The sequence below is a fragment of the Acomys minous genome (genome assembly GCF_964271855.1).
Source record: "Acomys minous genome assembly, chromosome: 15".
NCBI lineage: Eukaryota > Metazoa > Chordata > Mammalia > Rodentia > Muridae > Acomys > Acomys minous.
In genome coordinates, this window is record NC_140497.1 from 37,185,653 (window position 1) to 37,204,177 (window position 18,525).

Below are 18,525 nucleotides of genomic sequence, written 5' to 3' on the forward strand. Positions count from 1 at the left end.
TTTTATGTATATTTTGCTTACTAATAATTCCTAAATTATGGGCCTGAGGACATATTATTCACATAAAGAAAAATCTTGAGTGTCCTAAGTAATGGAAAATGTAAAAGATAAAAACCATATACATAAATAGCTTAAATTATTACAGCTTAGTTAAATTTTATAATGATATAATACTTGAATTTTCAAATGTATAACGTAGATCTTTATTTGAAAATATATTTTAAATAAAAGTATGGTTTTTAATCATTTTAATTATTCACTTTAATTTAATGACTAATTTTTAAAATAAATTTAATTTTTAAAATTATATTTTTACATTACATTATTGTCCTCAAATTAAAACACTGAAAATACTATATGTCTACTACCTTACAAATGAAAAACACTACTGAAAATTAAATCAGGCTAAGAACACAAATAAATCATTTTATATTTTATACAGATACAAAGTTACTGTCACAGTAAAAGTTTTAAAATTAGTAATTGTGAAAAGTTGTTGGTAAATCAAATTATATGAGAATAGTATGTAAAAATATTTGTGTCAGGGTCTTGTTGTTGAAAGATTATACATATTAGAACAAAGGCAATGGCTAAGAAAGAATTTTTATTTCCTTAATTTTTTTAAATCACAGAAATACATGACATGATAATCTATTCATTACCGAGTACAGTGCCTTACTTTTGAATAGCAATTTTGATTTTCATTTAAATTAAAATATATTGTAATTGTAAATATGCTCCCTCAGGGGAGAGAAACATGTCGAAGCCTAACTTAAAACAGAAGTGCCAGCTTGCACCACTCTGTGGATGGACACGTCTGTTCTGGTTTGATTGTTGAGAGTACATCTGGGTAGCTCTCTCTAAGCCTCACCCTTTTCTGAACTCCAATTCACTGATAGTTTCACAGGGCGACACACAAATTCTCTTTTCCTTAGGAGGCTATGGTTTTCCTCAAGACTTTAACAATGATTTGGCAATGTTTAGTGTGCAAGCTTAGAAGACAAAGATTAAGTTTTCAGTTATTTTAACTGTGTTGAGTTATTCTCTTGTGTTTATTGATACTGTCATACAACTTGAAAATACCACTAAGAGAAGCATTAGCTGTGGGTTTTGTTTTGTTTTGTTTTTTTTTGTTTTGTTTTTTACATAAGACAAAACATGGTTATTTATACAGGAACCTTTAAGCTTTTATATTCGGAGTTATTTATCTATATTTATATCACTAAATTTTTGCTATTTGCAATGTTTTAGTAATTATACAAAATATGAAAAATCTGCACCTGAAATACTGATTTCATTTTTGTTTGCCTGTATACAAATAACATAATACTATTGGAAGTTTTTGTTCCTATTTCTGTGAGCAAAAAGTTAAGCATTTCTTTTTTTGAGATGGCTTTAGCTAGAAATGATTGGAAATTTTAAAATTAACAAAATTCATAGCCATGTTTCTTGTAGGGCTTTGTTGTGTGTGATTATTTTAAATAAAGGAAGGCCCAATACCGATGCTTTTTAGAGTCTCTTGCCAAATTTTTCCACCTACATGTAGATAAATTCCATATTCCTTAATTAAAAGTATCAGCAGAGATGTTACACATTAAAACACCATATGGTAGACCGAAAATGAACAATAGATGTACTTTTCAATAGCTTTACTTTAATAATGACCACTATAAGCAAAGTATTAATATAATGCATGAGTTTCATGCAAACATATTAAAATATTCATTTCTCATTGTTAAGAGTAAAATATTAAATCATGTCTTTTCAGTCTCTGTGTGACATACCTTCCAATGTGCAGTCCACATGCATTAGCTCTCTCAAGATACCATCCCAGTACAGGAGTCAAACGCTGGGCATAAAAGAGATGCAGGAGTCGGTCTTGAATGAAGACCTCTTCTTTGGGATCACGTTGTTGTTCAAAAAGACACCTCCTCGTGCTGATGGGGGGGGGGCTAACAATTCGAATTGCAAAATATGATTTGAGCTTAGCTGAAGATGAAATAGCTCATTCTATTTATTTATTTTTTTGGGGGGGGCGGCTTTCCTTTCTTTTGCACAGGGCGGGAAGTAGAGGCAACCGGTTCATATAATTCTACTGTAAGAGTTGTGGCAGCAGAGTTGCTTCAAAGCCTGACTATGGAGACAGTTGCTAGCAGGCTGCTGTTTCTTGCTAAGTTTTAATAACTGAAAGAAGAATTATCAGCATCATCTTAACTATTAATTGAAGAAGTGACAGGATGACGGAAACACATTGATTAAGAACCTTATCATCAAATAAGTGACCTTTGTCAGTTACCTCTTAATGATCTTATTAAATTATTCAAGTTTTGAGTTTTTACTTAAGTCTCTCTCTGCATGGAGACTAAACTTTAAGCTTGGTCACATATTCATAGAAAGCACCCCTATAAAATGGACTGTTGAGACGTTGCCATGCCTCTGGAATATAATGACTCAGTCACAAGGTTTGGACTTCTTGGATCGGTCTCAGAAAGCAGGGTTCTAATTTCCATGCACGCTTCTGAAGTGCAAATATTTCAAAGTTTAAAAAGTCTATTAATTTTCATCTTTACTTACCCAGTTTACTTAAGCATCAGATTCTGCACTTTACGTTGCTTGTCTTGTGGATCCAGTGCTGCACACAAAAAAGCACTCGGACCATAACTCTTTATAAAGGTGTTGAGGTTCTCTCTTTCTCCCCCTCTCTCCTTTTCCTCCTCCCTCCCTCCCTCCCTCCTTTCTTCATCTCCCTTTAGGTTTATGGCAGTAACTCCACTTATAAAATAGCTGGTAATTACTAAATAATACGGTCACATTATGATACCCAAATGACATAATTCTCTCCTCCTCCAAATACTTAATACTCCACAGTGTTTGCGAATATCATGCCAGCCAATAGTACTCCACAATGGCTTCTATGTATGTGTGTGGTTATGTACACTATGACTTATTAAATTGTTTAATTCTCAAAAGGTATTGTCTGCTTTTGTTATGCTTCAGTATGAGCTAGAAGATTCCTACTGCTACAAATGTGAGGGCAATGAAAAAAAAAAAGAAAGAAAGAAAGAAAGGAAGGAAGGAAAAAGAGAAAAAAAAATCTTATCTCTGTGGGCTGTGATCAACTTTCAAATTTACCAAAAGAAAATGTGCAGATATGTTACACACAACTTCACATATTTCTAGACTTACTATAACTATTATCTGAAAGTCTTGGAAGTCAGTTAAGACTGCCACCTATCACAGATTTGTTGTTAGTCTCATCTCTAAGAGTTCAAGAACCTATCAAGAGGATACCACCATCATCATCAATCATCAATCATCATCATCATCACCCTCATAACATCACCATCATCACCATCCCCACCATCACCACATCATTACTTTCACCTATCTACTCATGTGACTTATGAGTATGTTGCTTGATACTGACATTAATTTACAAGTGACTTAAGTAGAAAGTCCCAGGCTTGAGAAGATCATCATTAACAAATTCTATGTAGCTGACCTGACTATACAATTACCTCAGTTATTCAATCAAAGTGTTATTTTTTAAAAGTTATTAAAAGATCTTCAAACGAATGGATCCTATTATGGCTTACGTGTGTTAATCACATGCTTCTGTATTTTTCATAGTTTATATTAGGATGGCTGTCTAAGATAGCACTTTCAAAATGGTATTTCAAGTGCTTTATTTTAATAGTTTAAACTTTCAACTGGGAGTTTTAAACCAGAGAGACACCAATGCAACACCAATAATCTATCATTACCCAGAAGTTTAAACAAAGCAAGAAACGGAGCTCCTACAGGGAGGTAGAGAACAATGTCACTGCAAGAGCATTGTGTGCATCATACACAGCTGTAGCTTTCTCTTGAAACATTTCACACCACAGGTGGAGCAGAATACTTTTCTGGATTAACCTTCTAAACTTCCACTGTTGCTCCAGTTCACACTGCAAGGCAGACCAAAGCGTATGTAAACCTTAGTTTATGTTTCTGAAGAACCTGACAAAATGGAAGCCGGGCAGATAGAGATAAGCAAATGCACACCTCACAGTAGAGTGATAAAATTCACCATGTAAGATAGGAGAGTATTTCTCAGCTTATGGAATGAAATCATTACACATGCACATTTCTAATTCTAAGAGAGCTCAGAAATACTCAACTGGGGATGTTGATGCCACCAACAACAAAAAGGAAGAATAATCTAAAGAAGTGATGACTGTCATTCATGACTCAGTGCCATAAACAACTTTGATGTACACACACTCGGATGCATACTACACTTGGGAGGAAAAGGGAGGCTTATGTTGAAAATGAATCAATGGACTGTTTCCTTGTGTTTTATAGACTTCTTTTTTTTTTTTTAATGCTCAAATTAGGTCCCCACAACCAAGATATTTTCATTATGAGAAGTGCTATGTTGAAACTTTTCACGAAGCATCACACTTGTTTGGAAACAAATGACTTTTCAAGACAGAGAAGTATTACTATCAATCACCGGCAGGTTAATTCTACATAATAAGGCAGGTTTGGATGCAAACTGATCCATTGTGGAATACTGTATCCAAAATTGATTACAACAGCACTCAAAATGAATGCAGCCCTCCAAACCACTTCTTTGCTCCGAAACATTAATCTCAATTAGAAGGAGTGCTTCATAATGGTAATGCTTGGTATTAAAAAAAAAGTATAAAATAAATCAGGTTTTATAAGACACAACAATTAATCAGTTTTCAGACGAAGACACTCTTTCTACCTTTTTTTTTTTAGGCACAAAATTTCCATTAGGATTCTTAAAACAGCTGGTATCTCCAAAATTAGGTTTTAAATGTGTTCTAAAAAGAAGCTTCCAAGAAATATTTTTTTTCAAACTTGGTTGCTAAAACTTTGAAATAGCACTGCATCAGTGTAGTAACTCTTCAGGGCAGTGCTTCCTTCTGCATGTGTGAGTTAAGTTCTCCGGACTGTCGCACGCCACTTTATAAAGCAAATATGAACACAGGCTTCAATTGAAAACCTAAAGGAGTTATAACCAATGGCAGACTGCAGTAGAAGTATAGTTGCAAGTCACTACATTTTCTACCTATGTAAAGTGTCTCCTCAGAGTTAAAATGGACATCTGACTGTCAAAGGCAACAGTGAGGAGCTACTACGTGTGTGTAAGGCAGCCTGCTTAACAGTTCTCTCCAGCCCAGCTTCAACAAAGGGGCAGGCAATCCAAACTGCTTCGGAAACCTCTGCTTCACACACAAAGAGGACCTCAGGGACATTCTTTTTTTTTTTTTTTACCACCCAAGAGTCCAAATGCAAAGGGCTGAAAAAAAAAAGTTTAGTGAAGAGGCAGCACACTTAGATTGAAATAGCCACTCCTTACAACCTAAGGAAGTTGGCTGGGTGGAACCTTTCTTTATACAGGGTATAATCACACTGGGCATGTGTCTCTAGACGGTTCAGGTTAAGGCAAACCTCAGTCTTCCCAAACACACTTTCACAGCTACTATAAAAGCATCATCTCTTATACACACAGCCCACCATTGATTCAAGTTTCTGACAGATAGCTAGACCCGTAGTGGTAGCCACTCCTCACTTTTCCCTAGCCCCCTTCTTTGCTTGACTCTTTACAAAGAGAGGCATTACTCTTAGGTCTCAGAAGCAAAGCTAAGAAAGATTAGCTTCAACCAGCTAACTGGATCATTAATGTCCAGCTCGGCCTCCTTTTCTAATAAATGTGAAACTTTTGCTTTATTTAGAAGCTTTGTTTCCATTCAAGGGTAAGCATCCTTATCTTCCTTTGTCGTTAGCCTAATAAAGCAGGTTCCTTTCTCAAGGCAAAGGACTCCTACAAGACCAAAGTAAGAAAAGCCTCCATGCTCACACCCTTTCGTTTATTTCCACGAAATACAGCTGCACAGAACAATTCCATTTAGAACCCAACTAGCCATAAGTCGGCTATACTCTGTTGTTTGTTTTATTAAATAGTGGAGCAATGCTCATTAAAGTCAATATTCTTCATTATGGATTGATAATGTTAATGTTATTGACATAGGATTCTCATTATTTCCCAAATACATAAATACTGTTATAGTTCCTGTCAAACTACATTTTCCAAAACCTTGTCAGTATATATAAGATATATCTCTGTCTTATTCAAAAATAATTACTTCTCGTAATATGCTATTTAAATTATATAAAATATTTCCTGCAATGAAATTAGTACTTTTAAAAGGGAAGAATATTAAAATCCCCCATTTTAAAAGGCAAGGGTGTAAAGGAGAATGCAACAGGAAGAGATGCACACAGTTCTAAAATATACACTAGAATAACTAATGTCATTATAAACCCCCTAGCTTTGAAGAATTTAGGAATAATTTGTGAATGCCATGACATTTTAAAGTGGGATTAGCAAGTCTTATTACCGAACTAACCTCTTACTCTTAACAGGAAGAATTAAATATTTGCTCTGAATTTAGAATCAAAAATCGAAACTTTCAAGGCTCCTCAAGAACTTCACGTATTAAAAATTACAAGCCAGAAGTTTTGAGTACTAGAAGTATACATCGGAACACACAAGATAAGACTACTGAGTTATGCATAAAATAGGGTTTAACATTACAATTTATAATAAAAATTGTAATTATACAGCTATTCCTAATTTGACACTCTGTTCCTAATCCTAGACAGGCGACAAGTATTTCTTTCAAGCAGGTATAGGGTTATGCATGCATTTTTAAAGACAGAGGAAATCAAATCAGTTGTCAAGCTATAATAGGCGTCCTTTTTTTTTTTTTAAGGTTTCCAAAGTGTCAGCTTTGCCTCCTTCTTTCCTTCCTTCTTTCTTTTCTTTTCTTTTCTTTTCTTTCCCTTTCTTCCTTTTTTCCATCTTACAACGGAAGGGCAAGGTAATGCCTACACACATTGCTATTTCTAGTGAAAGGACCACCCAGTGGACTCAGCCAGACTCTACAAATGTTTGACAAATATATTGCCAGAAGATAAGAAGTAAAGAGTGTTAATAAGAGAGAGCCCTGGTTTCTGGTAGCCGAGCTACTTGGGGCCCTGGAAAAAGTGCCAGGCTAGATCTTGGGATTTCATTTCCATCACATCTACTCCAAAGTACTGAGAACTTTTCTCTATATAGAATAATAAGGATCTCAGAAAACAAATGCACTCTCTGAATTATTACCTGATGGATTGCTCGCTATCGTTTCTCCGCGATAATAATTAACAAGTTAACCTCTACAACTGTCTTAAAGGAGAGGCAGGAGGAATGGAAACTGGGCTGCATCCATTAAGGGGCTCAGCAAAGATCAGGCATCGTTTGCCCCAACCTGAATCATCTGAAGCTCCCTTTCGTCTGTTGTAAAACAAGATAGTGACCTGAAGCGAGCAGCACGCTCGTCCATCTGTATTTTTTTTAATGCCCTAGTCCGGGTATGTTTTGTTTCCTTTCGGTCCCATCCAGAGTTTTCTAGATCAAGTTTCAGCCGAGATCACCACTCCTCTCAGCACCCTCGGCCCCTAGTTCTTTCACTACTTGGCAACTTGGCTGTCCGGCAGTTGGGGAAGCTTCCACTTCACTTCCCGGGCAAATGCTGACTTCCTAAGGTTTCCAGCTCTCCCGGAAGTCCCACTGGAGCCCTCCAGATACCTTCCCAGAGAACCAGAGGTTGTGTCCCCAAACTGGGTAGCGCCCCAAGAGACAGCGAGGTCATCTGCACTCCCTGCCCCCATAGGTTCCTGGGAACCACCTTCCTCGCGGAACCCAGGGAGTCCCGAGTTCCCTGAAACCCTGCCTAGCTGCCAGGTGGGAGGCACCGCCAAAGTTCCCACCTGAGCCGGCAGCCAAGGGTGGCAGACGCGAGGGAGGGGCGGGGACCCGAGGCCGGAACCCGGACGCCAGAGCTCCGAGAGTCTGCAAGCTGGGATGCTCCGCCGCCTGCAGGGCTGGCTAACTCGCAGCTGTCCCTCGGAGCTGCAGCTGGGAGAGGGAAACGCGCTTCCCAGCTCGCTCCTCGCTCGCCCACCCGAGGCCCGGGCGCTAGGACCGAAAGGAAGGAGGGCGCACGGCGCCGCACTTACCGCGCTCTGCTCGCCCGCGCCGCCCGCTCGCACCCCGGCCACCGCCGCCGCGTCCTCCCCTGCGCTCGCCCGGCCAAATTCAAAGGCGCCGGGCGCGGGGGAGGGGGCCGATAGAGGGGAGGGGTGGGAGGAGAGAGATGCAAGTGTTACAACTTCCTCCGCTGCCCACAGCCGGGCGGCCCAGGGACGCGGCGAGGGGAGGGAAGCGCGCGGGCGCCAATGAGTTCACTTTCTTTTTCTCCCCCGCGCGCTCCCCCTCGCGCTTTCCGCCGGGCCCCTCCAGCCTCCTCCACCGGCCGGAGTCCTCGCTTCTCCGCGCGGGGAGTGGGAGGATGGAGGAGGCAAAGGAGGAGGGAGAGAAGGGAAAGGTGAGCAGGCGAGCAGGGCGCTGTGCCAGGGAGCAGCATCCAGGACTGTAATTGTGGGCAAGGGCGGGGGACGTTCTGAGCGAGTGTGCCCGAGATCAGGCGCGTACGTGTGTGTGTGTGTGTGTGTGTGTGTGTGTGTGTGTGTGTGTGTGTGTGTGTGTGCGCGTGTGTGTGTAAGAGAGAGGAGCGGAGCCTACCATGCGCTTCCCTGGTGCGGATCGCGGGAGAGCCCAATCACAGGGCGAGCTGGACCTTGGCTGTGATCATTTATAATCCTTGACTCCTCCGCTCCGCCACTTGTCAAGATGACAGGTACTTTATTTCTTCTTCTTCTTCTTCTTCTTTATTCAAAAAATGAGATTCCCGGTTTTCTGCTTTTTCTCTCTGTCAAATGGGATTTGCCGGACTGAACCACGTCCACGCCGCCGCCCCTCCCTCCATCCCTCCTCCCAGCCACGCTGGGTAAGAGGAAAGCACCGAGGCTCCCATGCTGTGACCAATCAGTGTATCTACTACTCTCGCCGTGATTTAGGGGTCATCCATGAATAACACTTCAGGCTGATGAATGGCTCTTGCCGGCTTTCGGCTCTGATGAGGGGTCTGCCGGCCGCTGATTGCAAACACTAATGAACTTACAATGCCATTTGAAATTCACACGCACCAACAAAGTGCGAGGGTACGTGCGTGGGAGTCTGTCCTTTTCTTCTCCGGGTGACCAGGAGGAAGACCTGGGGGAAGGGGCGGGTAATTGCCTTGGACTTAAGTGGAAACACTTCTCAGTGTAATCAAACCTCTAACCTTCTTAGAAAACTACTTTTCTTGATCTTCCATAGGGTGGGCATTTCGGGTCAGCTGAGTCACCCGAGGAGGTGGGGAGTGCAAGACACTGCCTGGGAAGATGGATTCCTCGACAGAAGGGTGTAATTAAGGATTGCCACCCCCAGTAGGCGGCCCGCCCTTCACAGGGCCTCCGAAAATGACCTGTGTCTTTCCTTCCAGAAGTGTCCTCTTGTCTGAGACCGAAAAGCACAAATGACCTTCGGACTCCAGCAGGGGAAGGCTGCCCTGAACTTAGACTTCTTTACAAACCCCAGCTCTACCCTATTTAGAACAGGTGTCGGTCCCCAGGTCCAAGTAGGGGGACCGCCATCCAGTACCCACCTTCAGGGGCACACTCAACAAACCTAAAGCCTCCACCACCAGCCCCGTTCCCTCTTGTTTCTCCTTTCGTCCCTCAGATTAGCAGCACAACACTGCCCCTGCCACCACTTGTTTTGCAGTGGGAAAGGGAAAAAGTTTACAGCCTTCCAGGACACAACTACTTTGTAAGTTTCCGCCAAAACTCAACTACGGGAACTCCAGCTACAGGCCCCGCCCCCAACCCCCCACCCCTAGCTGCGGAAAGCCCACCAAGGGAGTCTTTTTAACTGCCCGAAGCTCTTGCGGTTCGAGTTTTGGAACACTAAACCACAGAGGCGCGCTCTGGCTCCCTGCTTGCTTCCACTTCCAGGCACCTTTCTATCCTCGGGAGGTGTAGGTCCTGCCCCTTAGAGTAGAGCAGCGCTGGGGCGTTCCCTGAGACCCACCTAGGGCTGTGGGCGCAGTTTACACTTCCGGGCCTGTCGAGAGCCACTGCCGACTAGTCTCCCCGCAGCTGGCAAAGGGAGCAGACTCCTGCCGAGCCCTTGGGTCCCACCTTCCACTGCAAACTTCAGAGTAGAGGACGCCACCACCAATCGGTACCTAGCTTGTCTTGACCGGAATTAAATACATTTGTTTGCAATCTAGCAATGAGGTAAACAGGGAAAAGCCTGGACCTTCCTGATATTTTTCCAAAGTTTAGGGTGGAACAGACAGACTCTGTGAACTCGAATTAGTGTGTCCATGCCTAAGGTTCCCAAAGAACTGGGCTTTGTGAAGTCTTTGGCAATAAGTGAATCCGACCCAGCAAGACCCATGGGCACATCTTTCTGGAACAATCTAGGGTTGTCCTAGGATGGCACAGCCTCTTTGCTGCCACGTGAATTTCATACTTCAAAAAGATTAAGGCAGCCGACTCACGTAAATTACACCTTCCTCTCTTCGTTATCTTAAGAAATTCGGTCAATTATGAATGAGCCGCTCCAGATATTACAAGAAAATCAAGTAAACTCTCCCAAATTAGCATCCTTGACATGATCATAAGGAAAAATCTGAGGGCGCTTTATAAACACCTTGCACTTCAGTTCCCACAAAAGCATCCTGTGAGGGTACCTTCTAATCGTCTAAGAAGCAAAGCCCCTTCCGTGTTCTTTACTATGCTGGTATCTATAGTCCACAATAAAGACACACTACCCCACACCCCCAAAGATGACAAAATAGAATAGCTGCGTGCAGGACGAGATGGGGAGAGACACTTGTTTATTTCAGCTTCCCCTTTCCCCCCTAAAACCCTCATTAAGGCTAACACTACTGGTAACTGAAGAAGGAAATTACGGAAGTCGTGCAATGTAGAAATGTTAGTAAATGTTGGCACCCATCTAGAGCTACTTGGGCCCTGAGGGCAGGCACTTGTTCCAACACTTTTTTTTCAAGTGACATTCAAAGTCTTTGTTTGTTTACTACATATTGCCAAACCTTCACATTAAGTGGATTTCACTGCAGTGCCCACTCCCCCAAAATCTCTGGAGCACATCACATCATTATAGCTTTCTTTGCTTAGTGCCAGGCTTTGCTGGTGGGCAAAAGCATGCAGGTGTCCTGTCAGCATTTGTCTGCTTCTTAAGCCTGTGAGTAAGGCAGTCAGTGTATATGTGTTCAGTTCTCCTCTCCATGCCTCCCCTCTCTTCTCTCCTCTCCCCTCCCCTCCCCTCCCCTCCTCTACCTTTCCTTTTTTATTCCTCTTCTCTACTCTTCTCCCTCACTTCACTCAGAAGTCCCATCATTTGAGCCCCTTCAGAAATGTTGATGGGCAAAATCAAACTGGACCAGGCTTCCTGCTCCAAATGCATACCCGGAAAGCAGTGAAGCCGCTCCTTAGTGAACTATCCCAACTCTGCCTTGTGGCTGAGCTGCCATCAGGGGACAGAGAGACAGCCAATAGCTCACATTGGCAGCAACAAAAACTGGACTAGCAGAAGAAAGGCAAGTTGTTGCTGCTTGTGTTGGCCCGCCTGCAAACTGCCCAGGGTGGCTGCAGACTATGCTGTCTTCACAGACTTTCTGGTCTATGCTTGGGAGGATGACAAAGAACTGGCTGTATTGCATCTCCTCTTAGCCTCTCCTTGTGTCCCATGTCCTTAAAAACCATTTAAAGGTGAAGCTAACCTCTAGATTCCTTTATTCCCTTTGGGGTTAGGAAAGACACATCTGGGTCATCAGAAGTCGACTAAAGTACTAAAAGACAGTCCCTTGGCCTTCTGCTCTGATGCTACAACTCCCCTCGTGCCAACATCGGCCACATATCTTTGGCCATGTAAAGTGGTACTCGACCTCCCTGAAGGCTGTTTTTGAACACTGTCTGCTTTCTCTTATCCTCAAATTCAGCCAATAGTCAAAGGGCTGGGTGGCAGCTCTTCCCACCCCCCTTTGATGGGGAGCAGACACATCCAAAGACCATGTTCCCTTTTGACTTTTAAGCATGCCTAAAGGGAAGCACGGAATCAGGCAGCTGTGTGGTTCTCTCCGGAGAGTGTAGCCACAACTCTACTTTGATGGTGCATCCTCTGGATGGTGTTCTCCATCTGCTTTAGCCACTGAGACCTACCTACACGAGGACCTGACTGCCAGCATCTGAGTGAGCTGCTGCAGGTCTGTTACCTCTTCCACTTAAGGGATTCCAGACACTATAGAACTGGCAGAAACAACATTGGCAGCTAAAGCTCAGATACCAGAGCAACCAACTCACCCCTTGCAAAGTTCAGGAAAGCCAACAATCCACAAGTGTCCCCCAAGGGGTTATGTGTCACCTAGAATAAGGAACAAGTGGATGGATGGATATCATGGATCCTGGAGAATCAGCTAGAGGATGGTGGGCCCTGAGAAGACTCTGATATCATCGCTATAATTTATTTTGCAACGAGCAACCCACTTTATCTGCAATAATTCATAGCACTAGAACTTAAAGTTGATACATGAGTCTCATCCCATCAAGTGATGATCAGGCTAATTTTCACACACACACATACACACACACACACCACACACACACACATACACACACACACACACACACACACACACACACACACACACACACAACTTCTTTCTTTTGGCTGTTGGCCTGGAGGAAACTAAAACAAATAATTTGATCCAAATTCATCCAAATCGTCAAGCCAGATGACTACTTGTAGTAGAAAAGTATGCTTCTATTACCTTAACTAAAGCAACACAGTCTCTGCTAGGTGCCCACATTTTGGAACCATGGAGTAGGCTGGTGATAAGACATTGAATATTTTAAATAAGATCTTGTTTTCCCTGCACACTACTTTGTGTTGCTGAGTTGAGTAAACAGAGCTTCCAGTGGCTTTGACCTTGGGTGTGAAGGGCAGGTGTGGGGCACACCCCTAACTCTTAATACAATTTGCTAAAGTATCATAAAGCACCCCAAGGCCTATGAAGGGTTTTGCATACTAATTATCTTTTAACATGAAGCACTCTCAATTTTCACTGCACTCCACACAAGTGTTGAACGCTTGCCATATGATTTTACACAGAAAGACAGTTCCTTTATAATGAATAGTTATCAGAGAGTACCTTATCAGCTTATACTCGTTATTAAGTGAACTGAGTTTCAGTAGATAGTATATATAGTGTATTGGAGGTAAGCAATACATTAATGACCTGAAAGGACAATTTTGTTTTAGCTATGTCAGGGTCTGGCTTATGAATCAACTTGTAAATATAGATTAAACTATGTGTCAAGTTAGCATAGTTGAGTATGAAATGAGGTGAACATCTTTCCAAGAAAAGCTCAACTCCTTATCCTCCTCTTGGTGCCTCTGTAGTCTGGAGTAACCTTAGCCTTTTACTCACAGGAATGCCCTTGATTAAAAAGCCCTGGTTATATACTGTTCTCCCTAGCAGGGTTGGCACTGTTCTCTCTCTGTCTCTGTCTCTGTCTCTGTCTCTGTCTCTGTCTCTGTCTCTGTCTCTGTCTCTCTGTCTCTGTCTCCCTGTCTGTCTGTCTGTCTGTCTGTCTGTCTCTGTTTCTCTGTCTCTCTGTCTCTCTCTCTGTCTCTCTGTCTCTCTCTCTCTCTGTGTGTGTGTGTGTCTATTTCTCTGTCTCTCTATCTCTCTCTGTCTGTCTGTCTGTCTCTCTCTCTCTCTCTCTCTCTCTCTCTCTCTCTCTCTCTCTCTGTGTGTGTGTGTGTGTGTGTGTGTGTGTGGTGTATGTAAGTGATGCTCCTTTCCTGCTTATTGTGTTGTTTGGTTTTTGTATGAATTCTCACCAGTAGCATTCCACAGTATTAACCATCAAGTCCTAGCTCCTGGGCTAGCCTGTAGAACACACTTAAATGTTTAAACAAATGGATAGATATAAGATTAAAATATTTTTATTACATTAAGCCATTCCAACTTTACTTTAAAAAATGATATGCTATAAAATAAACTTACCCTGAAAACATATGTATGAGGTATATTTCTCTATTTGTCTGACAATGTCTTTTTTAGGGGACATAGTTATGAAATGCTAGTAATTATAGGGACTCACCTCTGAACTAGCATTTCTTTCCTTAGAAACATAATCATAAGCAAAAACAAAATAATAGGGGAAAGCAAAGAGTAAATTTCATTTTCCTCTTTTGCAGGAAAATGCAGTATTTCCTGAAAATTGGGGGCAAAGGTCGTAAGCATCCTAGCAAGGAGATACTCTTAGGTTTTTTTATATTAAAAGTTACATTATTATAACACCTTTCTTGCCTTCGGACTTTTAATAGTCAGAAGTATAAAGCTCATGTGGCTACTTAGCATTTCTTCAAGACAAGGGTTCAGCTGGTATTGGGGAAACAATCTCTGTTTGTTCCTGTCTGCTCAGGACCACTGTTTCTAATTGATCTGGCATGGAATTTAGTTGGAGACGAGTGTGTGGCAACTACAGCACTGAGCCTTTGCGCTTTGTAAAGTGATAACCATATGGGCCTTATTTGAAACATTTGAGGATTTTTCAACATTAACTTGGGTTAAATTGAACTATAAATCCAACTCAAATATATACATCCGTTCTGACAAAGTCATCATCACTTTGGATAGACTCAACCTATGCTCCTCTCAGATTAGTAAAGATGATGACCGTGGATCACACACACAAAGGTTCTAAGTGATAAAGTATTAGGATGTTATATGTTGTGCCGTTTAAATGCAAATTGCACACATTAAGCAGATATTTTCTACTGCTATTACTTTTAGTAGAATGGAAATGTTAATAAAAAAAATCATCTCCGGGTAAAGAAAAGGGATCTATAGTAAAATCTATTCCCTCTTATACTGTGTCCAAGTACACTCTGCTATCGTCAAGAAGATTTAATTAAGCCAGCTAAGCTGAGCTGGAAAGCAAAAGTGGCTGGAAGTTACTGCCGCTGTGGAAACATATTCAGGACATATGCAAGATAATGTATTTACTAGTCTTCATTTAAGGATTTGAGCCACCAGGAAGGTTAAAGAAAACGCAACGTAATTCTGTAGCCTCCCTCTTCCATTTCTGAATATCAAATGTGGAGCTGACACTTTGTTGCGGATAATAGTACTGAGTTCTGGCTGTTGACGGCCCTTCCCTTGCAGCTTTAAATTGCCTTGAAAAAGATACAGTTTCTTTAATTAAAAAAGCTGCACAGAACTAATCCCTCTAGCTGCAAAAAGAAAAGTTTTAAGCAATCTTTTCTGCTCCGAGAGAGAAAGGCAGACAATACCATAACAGATCAGAACCATAAGCTATAGTGTGCAGCCAGGAGCACAGCAGGGAACTGAATACCGCTCCGACTGTGTCATTTTTTAATCCCCCATCCCAGTTTTCCCCGTCTGACCTCATGCTGAGATGAAGTTATCAGAGAAGACAGCTTTACTCTCACCAATGAATCCAACCCTGGATCTGTATTATCCTTAGCAGATCAAAACACCGCTTTCATCAAATAGCATTATCTGCATAAAAGGCATGCAATTGCCCAATAATTTCACCCAAACTACACTATTCATTTAAAGGACAAGAAGAGAAATTAATTCATTCCTTTTGGGAGGTGGCCGAGAAAAGTGAGACTCGAGGAGAGGCCGGCTGAGGCTGGATAAGCTAACTTACCCTCTTCACTCATGGGAACTTTTCTGGTTTTGAACACAAAATCCTGAGAAGGGGGTCCATTTAAAAATCCGCCCCCCCCACCTCCTGTGCCTAAAGATTAATTGTTGGAGCAATTTGGTGCAGTTTGAGTGACAAAAGTGTAAACTGGGTAGAGAACTGGCAGTGGGAAATTACAAAGCTTGCTGTTGTCATTAGCCATGCTCCCGTGAACCCCGATAAAAACATCATATCTGGTCAAATGGAAGGACCAGAAGAATCAGCTAGGCAAGTGCAGGGAACACAGTGCCACACTGGGATGGGAGCTCTCTTACTGGAAGATCTTTCTGGAAGTTCTGAGAAGCTTGGGTTTCCACAGTAGGGAGACAATGACTGAACACCTTTGGGTTGATACTTTAGAAGAACATTTCTAAAACCCTTAGGAGAAAAACTACGTTAATTAAAAATAATGCTTGAGCCCTCATCAGCTTTTATTTCCAGGTTTAAACTGTGTAAGCATTTGCACCGCAGATCATATAAGTTGTTATCAGGGACCGCCCCTCTCCCCCTTTATAGCGGAGCCCAGCTCTTACTGAATGACATCACTTGTTTTGTTCAAGGTGTCACGATAGGTTAGAGCCACCAGACAAAGCCATTGGTGACAAGTACGAGGAACGACAAAGAAGCACTCAAACCAGGCCTGTGGGTGACCTAGAGCGCCTATGTTAATATCCTGAGAGTATTGCCATAATTTTTAACGATTTACCTTGAGAATTAACCCTTTGCTTCAGCCTTCCCAGAATTTACTATATAAACAGATAAAGGCAAGAAATTCAACTCCACCCTTACCCTCCCATCTCTTAGACAACAACTACCACAAAACAAAACAAAACAAAGCAAAGCAAAGCAAAGCAAAACAAAACAAAACTGTTTAGGACAAATGATTGGAACTGCTTGAGACAAGAACACCATAAAGGGGCACCACACCGGAGCCTCTGAGTAGTCCTGGCTAGTCCCAGGACAGGAACGGGAACAAGGATTTTTCTTTTGAAAGAAAGACTCTGGTTCTAGTAATAATTAATCAGAGCACAATATTTGTCAGCAGTGGCATTTTAATTATGCAAGGTATTCAAGAAAACACATAAACGAAATGAATAACTAGGTGATTTCTCCGCAAACCAGCTTCCCGAAGCTACAACTCAATGCTGAATGGCTCTGAGGCTAAATGTCTCTATAGCTGCATGGTCTGCTGAGTTGCAGAGTTCAAATTCGAGTTTCCAAAATGCACCTTCATGACATACTAATTATCTGAAATTTAATGTGATTAAGCATTAAACGGTGGTATTTCCTTGAATTTAATGACAGTACTATTTTCATGTCAAATTTGATTATAAGAGCCAGCGTTCAGAGTGAACTGTTTAAAATCCCAAATCATCAACAGATCATTTAGGATTTTTGTCTCAGATCAAACTCCTCATCTGTGAAAAATCAACTGAAGACGTACACACAGAGAGGTGAGTTTTACATTTTACCTATGGGTGGTTGTGTGCGGCTGATCTTAGAAGTTACAGTTTCGTCTGAAGATGCCTGGGGGGAGGTGTTCTTGCTTTGCTACTTTGAACATACATATTTATGATACAGTCCAGCCCCACGCGCAGTCTCCAGCACATCATGGGCCATTAGATCCACCTGACGTGGGTGCAAAAAGGCAAACGACTTCCTTAAGGCCTTAGACAACTCAAATAAGATGATGACGAAATGATGCATTCCCTCTTCTTTACTTGCAGTCCAAAGTTATGTTTCTTTGGTACATAACTCTTAGAAATCAAACCTGGATCGTCCCAAAACCCCAATTTCAGACATAGGATTTTCCAACCAAGAGGGCAAAGGTTATGATGGTGCTGTTCCTTCATGTAAAAGAGATATTAGAAAGATGACTTCTGTTTAAGTAAAAGGTTTAAAAAAAAAAAAAAGACCTTCAAAAGTTACATTTATTTGTATGTTGGAGGGGAGCAGACGACAGCTCTCCTGGATGCATTCTCGCCTTGTACCGTGTGTGTCCAGGGGACTGACCTCCTTTTATCAGTCATATTACCTGCTGAGCCATCTTGCTGGTCCAGTAAAGACATTCTTTTTGCCTAAAACTTTGGTTTACTTCTAATATGCTAAAATAAGCTTGATTTCTGTTTTTTTTTTAATTAAAAAAAAAAGGAATGGAGTGAATGAAGGCTAGTACATCATTAAAGGTTCCTGAAGGAAAAAAATCAACTGCTGTGGCCGTGCAATTTGATTTTAAATTTCTCTAATGCAGGTACAGCTCTGACTTTGTTTGGTTTAGGAGAAAATGTGAGAAGAGCCGGCTGGACCTTCCCAGAGAAGAATGCAAGAAAGAAAATCGTAGCCCAGGCATCCAATCCCTTTCTGTGTTTATTGAATACTTTTCTCCTAACCCTAACCTGCACATACAGCGCTTTTCATTCATTTTAAAAAACATCTGTGAAAGACCAAGATTCGCCCTCCCCTCTTTCATCCTTGGATGAGATATCTAGGAGGGGGGCAAAAAGTAGGCCATGAGAAGATTACAAACTAAGAGTCTGTAAAGGAGGGTGGAAATTGGAAGAGAGAGAGAGAGAGAGAGAGAGAGAGAGAGAGAGAGAGACAGACAGACAGACAGACAGACAGACAGACAGACAGACAGACAGACAGAGGAATGAGAAGCAAGAATAAGCTTAAACTGAAGCTTCACTAAGAGCCGTAGAAGGAAGACAGAGCATGTGAGATTCCAGATTCGGGCTTAGCGTGCTGCTCTAATAATGGATGTGTCCATTTCTGCCT

The 18,525-nt window shown here is 41.8% G+C and overlaps 1 protein-coding gene across 13 annotated transcripts in view; it reads right to left on the reverse strand.

Annotated features, from left to right (window-relative positions):
- TENM3 (teneurin transmembrane protein 3) overlaps window positions 1-18,525 on the reverse strand; it is a 2,605,219-nt gene that overhangs the window by 614,245 nt on the left and 1,972,449 nt on the right. The window contains exon 1 of one of the 13 annotated variants that reach the window (XM_084760478.1): window positions 8,077-8,146. The exons of 11 other annotated variants lie outside the window; for them this stretch is intronic. The gene's annotated coding sequence lies outside the window, so the exon portion shown is untranslated. Of the gene's footprint in view, window positions 1-1,784; window positions 1,957-8,076; window positions 8,147-18,525 lie in introns of those variants that run through there. One more of the 13 variants, XM_084760479.1, reaches the window with a different exon arrangement.